The sequence below is a fragment of the Oryctolagus cuniculus genome, chromosome 7 (assembly GCF_051225735.1).
Source record: "Oryctolagus cuniculus isolate XC-2025 breed Fujian yellow rabbit chromosome 7, ASM5122573v1, whole genome shotgun sequence".
In the NCBI taxonomy this organism is placed as follows: domain Eukaryota; kingdom Metazoa; phylum Chordata; class Mammalia; order Lagomorpha; family Leporidae; genus Oryctolagus; species Oryctolagus cuniculus.
This window is the reverse complement of record NC_142873.1, coordinates 31,936,743-31,949,282: the sequence shown is the minus strand read 5'-3', so window position 1 is coordinate 31,949,282 and position 12,540 is coordinate 31,936,743. Positions and strand designations below refer to the sequence as shown.

General features: G+C 47.3%; 1 pseudogene; it reads left to right on the top strand.

The window, feature by feature from the left end:
* Positions 1-11,409: 11,409 nt before the first annotated feature.
* LOC100351263 (zinc finger CCHC-type and RNA-binding motif-containing protein 1-like) lies at positions 11,410-12,188 on the top strand (annotated as a pseudogene).
* Positions 12,189-12,540: the final 352 nt, after the last annotated feature.

The following is a 12,540-nucleotide window of genomic DNA, read 5'->3' as shown; positions in this document are numbered from 1 at the left end:
TGAGAGAGACAGAGAGAAAGGTCTTCCTTTGCCGTTGGTTCACCCTCCAATGACCGCCGCGGCTGGCACGCTGCGGCCGGCACACTGTGCTGATCCGATGGCAGGAGCCAGGTGCTTCTCCTGGTCTCCCATGGGGTGCAGGGCCCAAGCACTTGGGCCATCCTCCACTGCACTCCCTGGCCACAGCAGAGAGCGGGCCTGGAAGAGGGACAACCGGGACAGAATCTGGCGCCCCGACCGGGACTAGAACCCGGTGTGCCGCCAGCGCCGCAAGGCGGAGGATTAGCCTGGTGAGCCGCGGCGCCGGCCCAAGACAGAGACAGCTTTCATTTGCTGGCTCACTCCCCAGTTGCCCAGAACAGCCAGGTCCAGGCCAGAGCTGAAACCAGGAGATTCGAGTTCAATCTAGGCCTCCCATATGCTGGGCAGGAGCCCAATCACCTGAGCCGTCACTGCTGCCTCCCCGGGTCTGCCGTGGTGGGAAGCTGGCATTGGGATCTGGAAGCAGGAATCAATCCCAGACATGCTGAGACGAGACACAGACATCCTAAGCAGCGACCTAACCAGTGTCTAGGCCAAACACCCACCCCCAAAACAATTTCTATAAATGGGACAAAGCTAAGTCCTTTCTGTGCATAGAGTCTAGCGGAGAATGGGGCAGGCAGGGGAGGAAAGGACAACAGAACCCCCAAATTCTCACTGGCTTTTTTTGCTAAAGCAAAAGATGGCCTTTGCTTCATCGGGCCTGGCTATGAGCAGGTGAGCCTGATTGAGCCAGAGTCGATTCTAGAAGGCATGGGCTGAAGTGATCCTAGAAACGTGTCAAAGGGAATAACACAGAAAGGGGTTCACGTCCACATACGGGGCTTCTGCTTTGTTCAGGGTGTTGAGAGGAAGAAGAGGAGAAGTCTTGGCCTGGGATTAAAGCAAGATCCAAAGTCCAGTGGGATCAGGGCTGTGTGTGCAGAAGTGACCATGAGACCATTGCTTCCAGGAGTTTGTCATCTTAGATTGAAAAGAGCAGGACAGGGGGCCGGTGCCATGGCACAGTAGGTTAATCCACCACCTGCGGGACCGGCATCCCATATGGGTGCCAGTTCTAGTCCTGGCTGCTCCTCTTCCAGTCCAGCTCTCTGCTGTGGCCCGGGAAGGCAGTGGAGAATGGCCCAAGTGCTTGGGCCCTGTACCCGCATGGGAGACCAGGAGGAAGCACCTGGCTCCTGGCTTAGGATAGGTGCAGCACGCCGGCCGTAGCGGCCATTTTGGGGGTGAACCAATGGAAGGAAGACCTTTCTCTCTGTGTCTCCCTCTCACTGTCTGTAACTCTACCTATCAAATAAATAAATGAAATCCAAGAAAGAAAGAAAGAAAGAAAGAAAGAAAGAAAGAAAGAAAGAGAGAGAGAGAGAGAGAGAGAGAGAAAGGAAGGAAGGAAGGAAGGAAGGAAGGAAGGAAGGAAGGAAGGAAGGAGCAGGACAAGCACCAGAGTTAGCATAAAATGCCGGGAAGCAGACTTGAGGTAACCATACTGATATCTCAAAGGGCCAGATCAGCTCTGCTCCAAATATGCCCACTTGTATTTTTGTTTAAGCAATAAGTCTTGGGGGGAAGCACGGAAGTATTCCCGGTCATAACCAGCACTTATTCCTAGAGACTCCTATCCATTAGACTGAAATAGGTCCCAAATATGTTCACTTAAAAATCGATTCAGAAAAAGCTACCTAACGAGGCTGACAGAGAGAAAAGACCTAAATATAGACAAGAATATGACTTGTTCAGGAACCTGAAGGCTGAGGTTTGTAGTTATTAAATGTTCCAAAAGTAACGTAGAGATTTAATGGCACCTCAGTGAAAATCCCACCAATCTTTTTATTTTTTTCCCAGAAACTCTGCAATCTGGTTGTAAAATTAGTGTGAAAATGCAAAGTGGGGGCTGGCACTGCGGTGCAGCATGGAAAGCCGCCGACTGCAGTGCCGGCATCCCATATGGGCACTGGTTCGAGTCCCAGCTGCTCCACTTCTGATCCAGCTCTCTGCTGTGGCCTGGGAAAGCAATAGAAGATGACCCAAGTCCTTGGGCCCCTGCACCCACGTGGGAGACCCGGAAGAAGCTCCTGGCTCCTGGCTTCGGATCGGCACAGTGACGAACTGGGGAGTAACCAGCAAATGGAAGACTTTCTTTCTCTCTGCCTCTCCGTCTTTCTCTGTGTAACTCTGACTTTCAAATAAATAAATTTTTAAAAAAAGAAGAAAGAAAGAAAGAAAGAAAGAAAGAAAGAAAGAAAGAAAGAAAGAAAGAAAGGAGGGAGGGAGGAAGGAAGGAGCAAAGGGGCCAGAGTAGCCAAGGAAGGGTTGGAGTTGTGGCACAGAGTGTTAAGCTGCTTCTTTGGATGCCTGCATCCTATCTTCAGAGTGCCTGTTCAAGTTCTCACTCCTCCACTTCTGATCCAGCTCCCCGCTAATGCACACCCTGGGAGGCAGCAGCTGATGGCTCAAGGACGTGGGCCCCTACCACTCATGTGGGAAACCCAGATGGAGCTCCAGTCTCTTGGCTTTGGCCTGGCCCTGCGTTGGCTATCGCAAAGGCATTCGGTACTGTGGGCATTCAGGGAATGGATCAGTGGAAGGAAGATCTCTTGCTCTTTTTTTTTTTTCTCCTCTCTCTCTCTCATATATTCAGACTTACTAAAATGCAAGGTAAATAAAATTCTGTGGTAAGTGTTGGACACATACACACAGAAAAATCACATGCATGTATCCAAACAGAGAGTACAGAGACAAGTGACATCAGCAAGATGGCACTTTAGGGGGCTACCTGCTCCTGTCCTCCCACAACAAGAATTCTGCTTCCATCCACAGACAAAAATTTCTTGGTGTGAGCTTTCCAATTCAGGTAGCAGTTTGTGAAGACCCAGGGAAGCACACCACATGGAAAGGCCACTTTGAGAATGCAAATCCACAGCCAGGTAGCAGACCCAACAGATGTGGTCCTGGGTTCAGTCCCGGGAATGGTCCCTGCAGGGCATGGCTATAGCCTTATTTGGCTTTAAGCCAAAATCAGCGCCAAGGGATCCAGGAGGAATTGACTACACTGTGCCTGGGCTGACAGGTCCATCTGCCCACTGACATCCATCTCCCCAGTAGATCCCAAAGTTATACTGTAACTCGCCTTGGCTCCCTTCCTGGGTTGAGGTCCCAGTTTAATTCTGCTCCCACAGGGACCCAGGAAGAGACCCTGTGCTGCCTATGCCACTCACCAACCTGTGTCAGCCTTTGTTCAACAGCATATCACAAAAGGGTACTGTCCCAGCTCTGGCCCCTCTCAGCCATAACCTTGGGTATTCCACCTGGGCAGGGAACACCTGGGGACACAGCAGACAAACTCGTCAGCAGTTCCTGAAGGGATCCTGGGTCTCAGCTGACCCCCCCTCTCACTTGCAGTCTGCCAGTAACCTTATCTTCGTAGAGAACTGCTGAGAGTGCCATCCACTGGTGCTGCTGGGTCAGGCCTTCCAACACCTGCCCCACAGCAGCTTCTGAATGAGCTGTGCAGCTCAGTTTCATCCCTCCCAGCTGTAGTCTGAGAGCAGTTTCAGCCCAGCCAGGGTCCCACTGGGAGACATGCATGTCTGAGTTCCTACGGCAGGTGTGCCGAACTTGTGGGGCCGGCGCTCTGGCGTAGCGGGTAAAGCCTCTGCCTGCAGTGCCGGCATCCCACAGGGGCGCCGTTTGAGTCTTGGTTGCTCCATTTCTGATCCAGCTCCCTGCTATGGCCTAGGAAAGCAGTAGAAGATGGCTCAAGTCCTTGGGCCCCTGCACCCACGTGGGAGACCTGGAAGAAGCTCCTGGCTCCTGGCTTCGGGGTGCAGCTCCAGCCATTGCAGCCACCTGGGGAGTGAACCAGCAGATGGAAGACCTCTCTCTCTCTCTCTCTCTCTCTCTCTCTCTCTGCCTCTCCTTCTCTCTCTGTGTAACTCTGACTTCAAATAAATAAATAAATAAATCTTTAGAAAAAAACCAACTTGCTCTATCAAGGAATCCTCATATGTCCTGGTGTCTCACATCTCTGAACTGAGAATATTTCTGGCCCCACTACCCCCACCCAAGGCATCTGAGAGAGGCATGTCCAACCATGCCCCTGCAGGCTGATGCACCGACCTCAGTTCCGTTAAGAAGCAGCCCTCTGAACTGGCTCCAGCCCTTCTTAGCAGCAATCTGAGAGAAGGTCTGCTCAACCAGGCACATTTATCTGAGACCCTGGAGTCACACCAGAAGATCTCAGCCTCAGCTGTGGACAGTGGTGGAGAAACAGGACAGACCTGTTTCTCAGTTCCAGCCCACCTCTCCCATGGTCTAGAGCAATGCGGCCAGTCAAGGGACTGGGACCCATTTAGTCATCCAAAAAGGAGCCCTCCCAGAGACCGAGAGGAAGCTACACTCGCCAGAACACCTGAAAACAGGTCCACTGACTATAAACGTGGACGCAGACCCTCATACCAGCTGCAGCCCCACACCAAAGTCCTGGAGACATTACAGTCCATTCAGGGGCCACACCGGACCCATGCCCACTAGAGCCTCTGGGAATAGGCTAGCCAACTCTGGTCTCCATTATGGACCCAGCATCAGCCACGTGACTGGGAGGATATGGACATATTGCAGGAAGGGAAGGTCAAATGATCTCAAGCAAGATGGGTTCAATAAAGAATATGCTGCAGGGGCCGGCGCTGTGGCACAGCAGGTTAAAGCCCTGGCCTGAAGCACCAGCATACCACATGGGCGCTGGTTTTAGTCCTGGCTGCTCCTCTTCTGATCCAGCTCTCTACTATTGCCTGGGAAAGCAGTGGAAGATGGCCCAAGTCATTGAGCCTCTGCACCCGTGTGGGAGACCCGGAAGAAGCTCCTGGCTTCGGATCGGTGCAGCTCCGGCCGTTGCGGCCATCTGGGGAGTGAACCAGCAGATGAAAGACCTCTCTCTGTTTCTACCTCGCTCTGTAACTCTGTCTTTCAAATGAATAAAATAAATCTTAAAAAAAAAAAAAAAAAAGAATACCCTGGAACGCATTTTAATCAAATTGTCAATTGGCAAAGGCAAAGAGAATCTTGAGAGCAGCAAGACAGGGGAGACTGTCAGACATAAAGGATCTCCCATAAGGCTATCAGCAGACTTCTCAATAGAAACCTGACATTCTAGGAGGGAAATGGATGACATGTTAAAGTGCTAAGAGAAAAAAATGGTCAGTAGCGATTACTGTATCTGGAAACTCTGTCTTTCAGAAACGGGGTGATAAAGACATTCCAAGTCCACCAAAGTTGAGGGAGTCTAGCACTGAGAGGCTGATTCTGCAAGAAATGCTGAAGGAGCCCTCCACCCTGGAACAAAGGGATGGGGACCCGCACTATGGCACAATAGGTCAATCCTCCGCCTGCAGTGCCAGCATCCCATATGAGCACCGGTTCCAGTCCTGGCTGCTCCTCTTCTGATCAGCTCTCTGCTATGGCCTGGGAAAGCAGTAGAGAATGGCCCAACTTGGGCCCCTGCACCAGAGTGGGAGACCCGAAAGAAGCTCCTGGCTCCTGGCTTTGGATTGGCGCTGCTCTGGCCATTACAACCTTTTGGGGAGTGAACCAGCAGATGGAAGACCTCTCTCTCTCTGTCTGTAACTCTACCTCTCAAATAAATAAACAAAATCTTTTCAACTGGTTTATAGATGTACCATAAAATGATGTAAAGGATGACAATAACCACATAAAATGTATGTATAGGGATAAAAGTGTAGTCTTTTATGGAATTGAAATTCAGGTACTATCAGCTTAACTTACCATATAACAACCATGAAATGCTTTCTGTAAGCTATGTGATAACCACAAAGAAAACTCCCTTAGTGGACATAGAAAAAAAGAAAGAGAAAGCAAGCAAAGCATACTACTACATATATACAACAAATCGCAAAGACAACAGGACTGGGAGGAAGACAGCTGGCATCTGCCTAGTGGTCAAGAGGCCAGTATCGGGCAAGCACTGTGGCATACCCAGTAAAGCCGCCGCCTGCAGTGCCAGCATCCCCTATGGGTGCCTGTTCTAGCCCTGGCTGCTCCACTTTCCATCCGGCTCTCTGCTATGGCCTGGGAAAGCAGTAGAAGATGGCCCAAGTGCTTGGGCCCCTGCACCTGTGTGGGAGACCCAGAAGGAGCTCCTGGCTCCTGGCTTCAGATCAGCTCAGCTCTGGCCGTTGCAGCCATTTAGGGAGTCAGCCAGCAGATGGAAGAACTTTCTCTCTGTCTTTGCTTCTGTCTCTGCCTCTCTAATTCTGTCTTTCAAATAAATGGATGAATCTTTTTAAAAAAAAATTTTTAAATCACATGACTCGTGAAAATTCTGGCTAAAAGAGGCAAAAAAATAAATAAATAATGGGATTCTAACTTGTGAGAGAGTGTTGGAAAAATATGCCCAGGAATGAAGCACAAGTCTTTAACACGGTTATTTTGTCTATTTGGAGGTATTTTAAACTAACTTTTAGTGTTGGCTGTATTCCCTGCATAGAAGTTACTGGATGGGGGACTCCCAGAGAAGCAATTTTAAATCTACATGTAGTTGGGATGTTCGGGAGAGAGGCGAGATGACTGTAACCCACTCTCTCACCCTGGTCAATATTATCCTGTTCATTTTTAAGGAAATGGTACTTAATATTCTGAATTAATTACATTGGACAATCAGTTTCAAAAGCATAATGCAGTGGTGTGTACAATTTAATAATGCACACAACTTACCATGGAAATTTAAATTTTTAAGGCCTAGATGGAATTCAAACATGAATTTTGTATAACAAATGAAACAAAAGAGTTTCGTAATTTGCTTTATAACAAGAGAAAACATCCACAGCATCATTTAAACACTATGCCATTCATCACATACAATGCTTCCCAGCAAACTAATTTAAGGAAGACTCTAGACTCGATAAACATCAAAATGGAACAGCACAGGCCCCTCCTCTGCCCATTTTCCTTTGAAAGATCAGCAGGCTTAGTAAAAGCAGATTTCCTAAAATAAGCATTATCATACACAGAGAAGACTGGAAATCATAAATGATATGAGCAACTTCCCTTGATTATGACAGGAAGCCTGTAGATGTCATCTTTGTCGCGAATAAACATCTTCAATTTCTAGTATTATATCATCCAATTCCAGGAAAACATTACCATAATATGAAGTAGATGAGAAAGTAAATAGCAATCAGAGCTACGTGCAATGAGAAGTTCTAGGCTTCCTCTCTCCTGAGCAGGGGCAGCCAGCCTGAGAGAGCACAGCTGACGGCAGGTGGTCCTACACTCAACTGTCAGTGCCTGAGCGACTCCGAGGCAGGTGACTCAATGTCTCTGAACCTCGGTCCCTCTGAGCCGTGCATTGAAATGGCCCTGCCTTCCCAAGGATGGTATATGATTGCAAAAAAAGGAAAGTACATTTAGCACGTTCATCCACCCTACATTCCCTCTTATTGGGAAACAGTGGGCCTGCCCCCACAGGCTGCTGCCCCTATTCTACCTCTTGTCTTTCTGTTTTGTTAAAAAGTTACTTAATTGGGGCTGTTGCCATGGCGCAGAAGGTTAATCCTCTGCCTCCGGTGCCAGCATCCCATATGGGCGCCGGTTCTAGTCCCGGCTGCCCCTCTTCCAATCCAGCTATGGCCTGTGAAAGCAGTAAAAGATGGCCCAAGTGCTTGGGCCCCTGCACCTACGTGGGAGACTGGGAAGAAGCACCTGGCTCCTGGCTTCGGATCGGCACAGCTCCGGCCATTGCGGCCATCTGGGGAGTAAGCCAACGGATAGAAGACCTTTCTCTCTGTCTCTTCCTCTCACTGTCTATAACCCTACCTCTCAACTAACTAAATAAATAAACTTAAAAAAAGTTATTTAATTAAATTAATTGCTGTAATTTGAATGGTCCATTAGAAAGAGAGGAGAAACATGGAGAGAAAGGGAGATCTTCTGCCCGCTGGCTGCCACAGCCAGGACTGGGTCAGGCCAAAGCCAGGAGCCAGGAACTGTACCCAGGTCTCCCATGTAGGTGACAGGGGGCCCAACTACTCATGCCATCTTCCACTGCCTTCCCAGGCACATTAGCAGGGAGCTGGGTTGGAAGCGGAGCAGCAGGGACCTGAACAAACACTCATATGGGGTGCTAGCACTGCAGGTAGAGACTTGTTCCACTGTGCCCTAATGCCGACCCCTTATGTCTTGTCTATCAGGGATTCCCAGCCACCTAACCAGAAAGCTAGAGGTTGTCTAAGATTCTTCTCCCCACTTTGCCCCACCCTGTCCCAGACTCCAGACAACTCCTGGCCCCAACCCCCAATTCAGGAGTCAGATGCACCTGCTCCTTTGATCTGAGCATACTTCCTAATGCCTATTTAACCCACACTGGTGAGTTCTGCATAGGTCAAAATAGTCTGAGGGCTGGAGCTGTCGAATAGCGGGTAAAGCTGCTGCCTGCAGTGCCAGCATCCCATACGGGTGCTGGTTCAAGCCCCAGCTGCTCAACTTCCAATCCAGCTCTCTGCTGTGGCCTGGGAAAGCAGTAGAATATGGCCCAAGCCCTTGAGCCCCTGCACCCCCATGGGAGACCCAGAAGAAGCTCCTGGCTCCTGGCTTTGGATCAGCTCAGCTCCAGTCATTGCAGCCATCTGGGGAGTGAGCCAGCGGATAGAAGACCTCTCTCTCTCTCTCTGCCTCTCCTCTCTTTGTGTAACTCTGCCTTTCAAATAAATAAATAAATAAATAAATCTTTTTAAAAAATAGTCTGGAGGGAAGGATGCATAGTTTTAAATTCTGGAAATGATATGCATGGGGATGAAGGGAAATAATAACAATAACTCAGTGAGTGACTCTGTTAGCTCCCCCCCCCCCCCCATTCTGCTCAAGGGGATGACTTTGGTGGCTCTTATGTCACTGGCTCTTGCCCTGGCCACCCACACAGGGCTGGTCTCTGTGGGCACTTCTGGTGAGTGGTGGGGGTGTCTCATGTGATCTTACCACTACCTGCAATAACAAGAAACAGTGGGAAAGCACTGTGATCCCCATTTCACGGGAATTGGGGGTGGGGCTGGGGTGATCCTGAAGCATGGGCATTGGAATCTTTGAGTGCATTGTGTGAGGTTAAACAGTAACAAGGATCAGTCTCAGCCCAGCAGATGCCAGCATGCACACCTTACCGTTCCCACACCCTACTCTGAGCAGCTACCCACAGTATCCCCTTCATCTACTTCGGCTTCCCTCTCCCAGCACTGTTTTTGCTCTTGGTTGGTGCCACTGGTCCTCTCTCCCAAAACATTGCGTTCTTCGATTTGCTGAAATGGGACAGAGTTCTCTCTCTCTATAGTGTGTTAAACTCTATCCAAGGAGCAAAAAAGCATCTGGTGCCCTTCTATCCTACAGAAAGTTTAGTAAGTTGGTCTTTATAGACCGGGCTAGAATGACAGCTTTCGTTCTAGCTGGTATGAGGTATAGGGCACACATGCCAGCTACCCTGATGGGTCAGGCACCTGTTCTGTTTAGTCAATGCTCTCAAGATGCTGGGTATTCAATCTTGACTATTCCCTCTGCTACAAGAGGACCTCCCCAAAAGACCCCATGGGTGAGAGCACATTGGAATCTCAGCTAGAAACTTAACCCTAGTGGACACAGTGCTCAGCCATCTTGAAAGACAGGGATGGGCTTGGCTGTCCTATCAGGATCATTTAGGACAGTTTTTCTCCCATTAGATTCCTTAGCTGTTTGAGTAAGTATTCTTATACTGATCTACCTCACCCTGATAGATATGAAGGAACCTCAAAAAGTTTGTGGAGAAGTGGAATTAAAACATGACTTTATTTAGGTGAAGAAAGTCTTGAAATTCACATATAGTTTTTCATAACGCAAATTTGCCATGAGATTTTTGAAGACTCTTCGTCTGCATGGACATCAAAATGATGTCCAAAAATAAACTTATCTGTTAATTCTATCCTCCATGATCCTTTTGAAGTGTCCAAACACAGCTGAACATTAGCAGTATATGCTGTATTGAGCTCCATCTGCCTGCTCTAACCCAACTGGTTGTACTAAGAGAGGAATGAGCATTATGATGAGTTTGCATTTCTGGCAAGATAATAAAAGGCAGAACTCCTTTTGTATTAAAACCTTCTATGTTTATGATCATTCTGATAGCTGTTTGTTTTTCAAGGTAGGTTGCTAGTTGCATTTAAATTCATGATTGTTACAGCTTGTTGATGGATTAGTCTTTTGTTATCAAGTACTTTTATTCCTTTGCCTTAAATTCCATTTTTTCTGACAACAGTATTGCTGAACTCACTTTCTTATAAAGGAAATAGTTCATGCTTTCTTCTAGAACTTTGATTTTTATCTTTCACTTTTATATCTTTGAACCATTAGGAATTGATTCTGGTCTAAGTGAAACATACAGATCCAATTTGCAAAACTGAATTAATTGCTTTAATATAGAGTCTTTAAATTAATTAAATATAAATGTAATTTACTGTTTCAATTAACTAAATATATTTAAATATAATATTAACATATATGCATATATTTACTTTTTGAAATATATGTCTATATCCATGCATATATAAATATATTTGTTTTGAAGTGTCTTTTCTCATTTACTGTTTATTAATTTTGCAACTACCTCTCCCTCACTTCCTGAGATTCTTTTGGTCTATAGCTAAACTTTATGATGGTGGTTAGGGGTTCCTGTAATATTAGAAGGACCAGGGTGTGGTTTCCCCACTTTCTGCTTGTGAGACTCTCTGTCTTCCTTGGCTAAATCTTCAATATGCCATGAAGCTGTAATTCTAGGCAGAAGTTAGGCAGTGCTTTTACTCAGCCTCCATTCACAAAGGTGCATAACAACGGGAAATGACACAAGTGAAAGGCTGTTCATTGTCATGGGGGTGAGTAACAGGAAGCATTTGTGAATAGCCCGTGCCCAGCAGAGGACTGGTTGAGTAATCATGGTTCATGTGCATGAAGCCTACACATCATATAAAAGAACAAGTAAAATCTCCATGTTCTCATATGGAGCGATCTCCTGTATGCACAGTCAAGTGAAAAAAGCAAAATAAAGAACAGTGTATGTAGTATGTACTTTTGTGTAGGAAAGAGAAAAAATTTAAAAAAAATTATGCAAGTATAGTTGTAAAAAAAAAAGATGTTAGGGGGCCGGTGCTGTGGGGTACCTTGAGAGATGGTTGGAGATATGGCTGCTCCACTTTCCATCCAGTTCCCTGCTAATGCACCTGGGAAAGTAGCAGAAGATGGCCCGGATGTCAGGAGGCGCGCCGCTGCTGAGGCTTGCGGCCTCTCGGATCTGTTTCTCGGTGCCTGCTCCTGCCCGGCACCCGCGACGCACGGGTCTCGGCAAAGCTGCAGCAGGAGTCGGGGGTGAGCGGGCTGGGCCGGGGCTCGCCCACCGCCACCCCATCTGAAGAAATGAGTGGTGGATTGGCCCCCAGTAAAAGCACAGTGTATGTCTCCAACCTGCCCTTCTCCCTGATGAACAACGACCTATACAGGATATTTTCCAAGTATGGCAAAGTTGTAAAGTAAATTTTGGGGTCTTCAGATTTTTGAACAGTCATCATCAATCAAAACTCTAGTAATGGTGGGTTACTATAATGAAAGATAAAGATACCAGGGAGAGTAAAGGGGTTACATTCATTTTGTTTTTGGATAAAGACTGCGCAAAACTGCACCAGGGCGATAAACAACAGTTATTCGGTAGAGTGATAAAAGCAAGCATTGCTATCGACAATGGAAGAGCAGCTGAATTCATCCAAAGATGGAATTACTTTAATAAATCCAAGTGTTACGAATTTGGGGAAAGTGGACACTTAAGTTATGCCTGTCCTAAAAATATGCTTGGAGAACGGGAACCTCCAAAGAAGAAGGAAAAGAAGAAAAAAAAGAAAGTTCCTGAACCGAAGAAGAAATTGAGGAAGTAGAAGAAAGTAAAGATGAAGGTGAAGACCCTGCCCTGGACAGCCTCAGCCAGGCCATAGCCTTCCAGCAAGCCAAAATTGAAGAAGAACAAAGAAAATGGAGACCTGGTCCAGGGGGGTCCCTCCACATCCGATGACTCAAGACGGCCGAGGATAAAGAAAAGCACCTATCTCAGTGATGAGGAAGAGCTCAGTGACTGAAATGGCACTTACTGTGTAAATGTCCCTAAGATAGAAAAGCCCGGGAGCGTACAGTTCAGCTGAGGGCCATGGTTACTTCTAGAATTTGAGATAAAAACAGTTAATACCAAACAGTTTTTTACTAGAAAGTAGTTCATAGGAAATTTAAAAATAAATAGAAAGTATTATGTTTCTCTCTTGCCTTAGCAGAGCACAGTTTGAGCATCCCTAATCTGAACTCCTGCACACTGCACAGTCTGAAGCCTTGTCATTGCCAACACAGTGTCTCAAGCAGGACAGCGTGACAGTGTTACACATCCTGTGTCCTGCTGCCTTCAGGCTGTGTACATAAAGCTTGACAAAACCTAAGTGA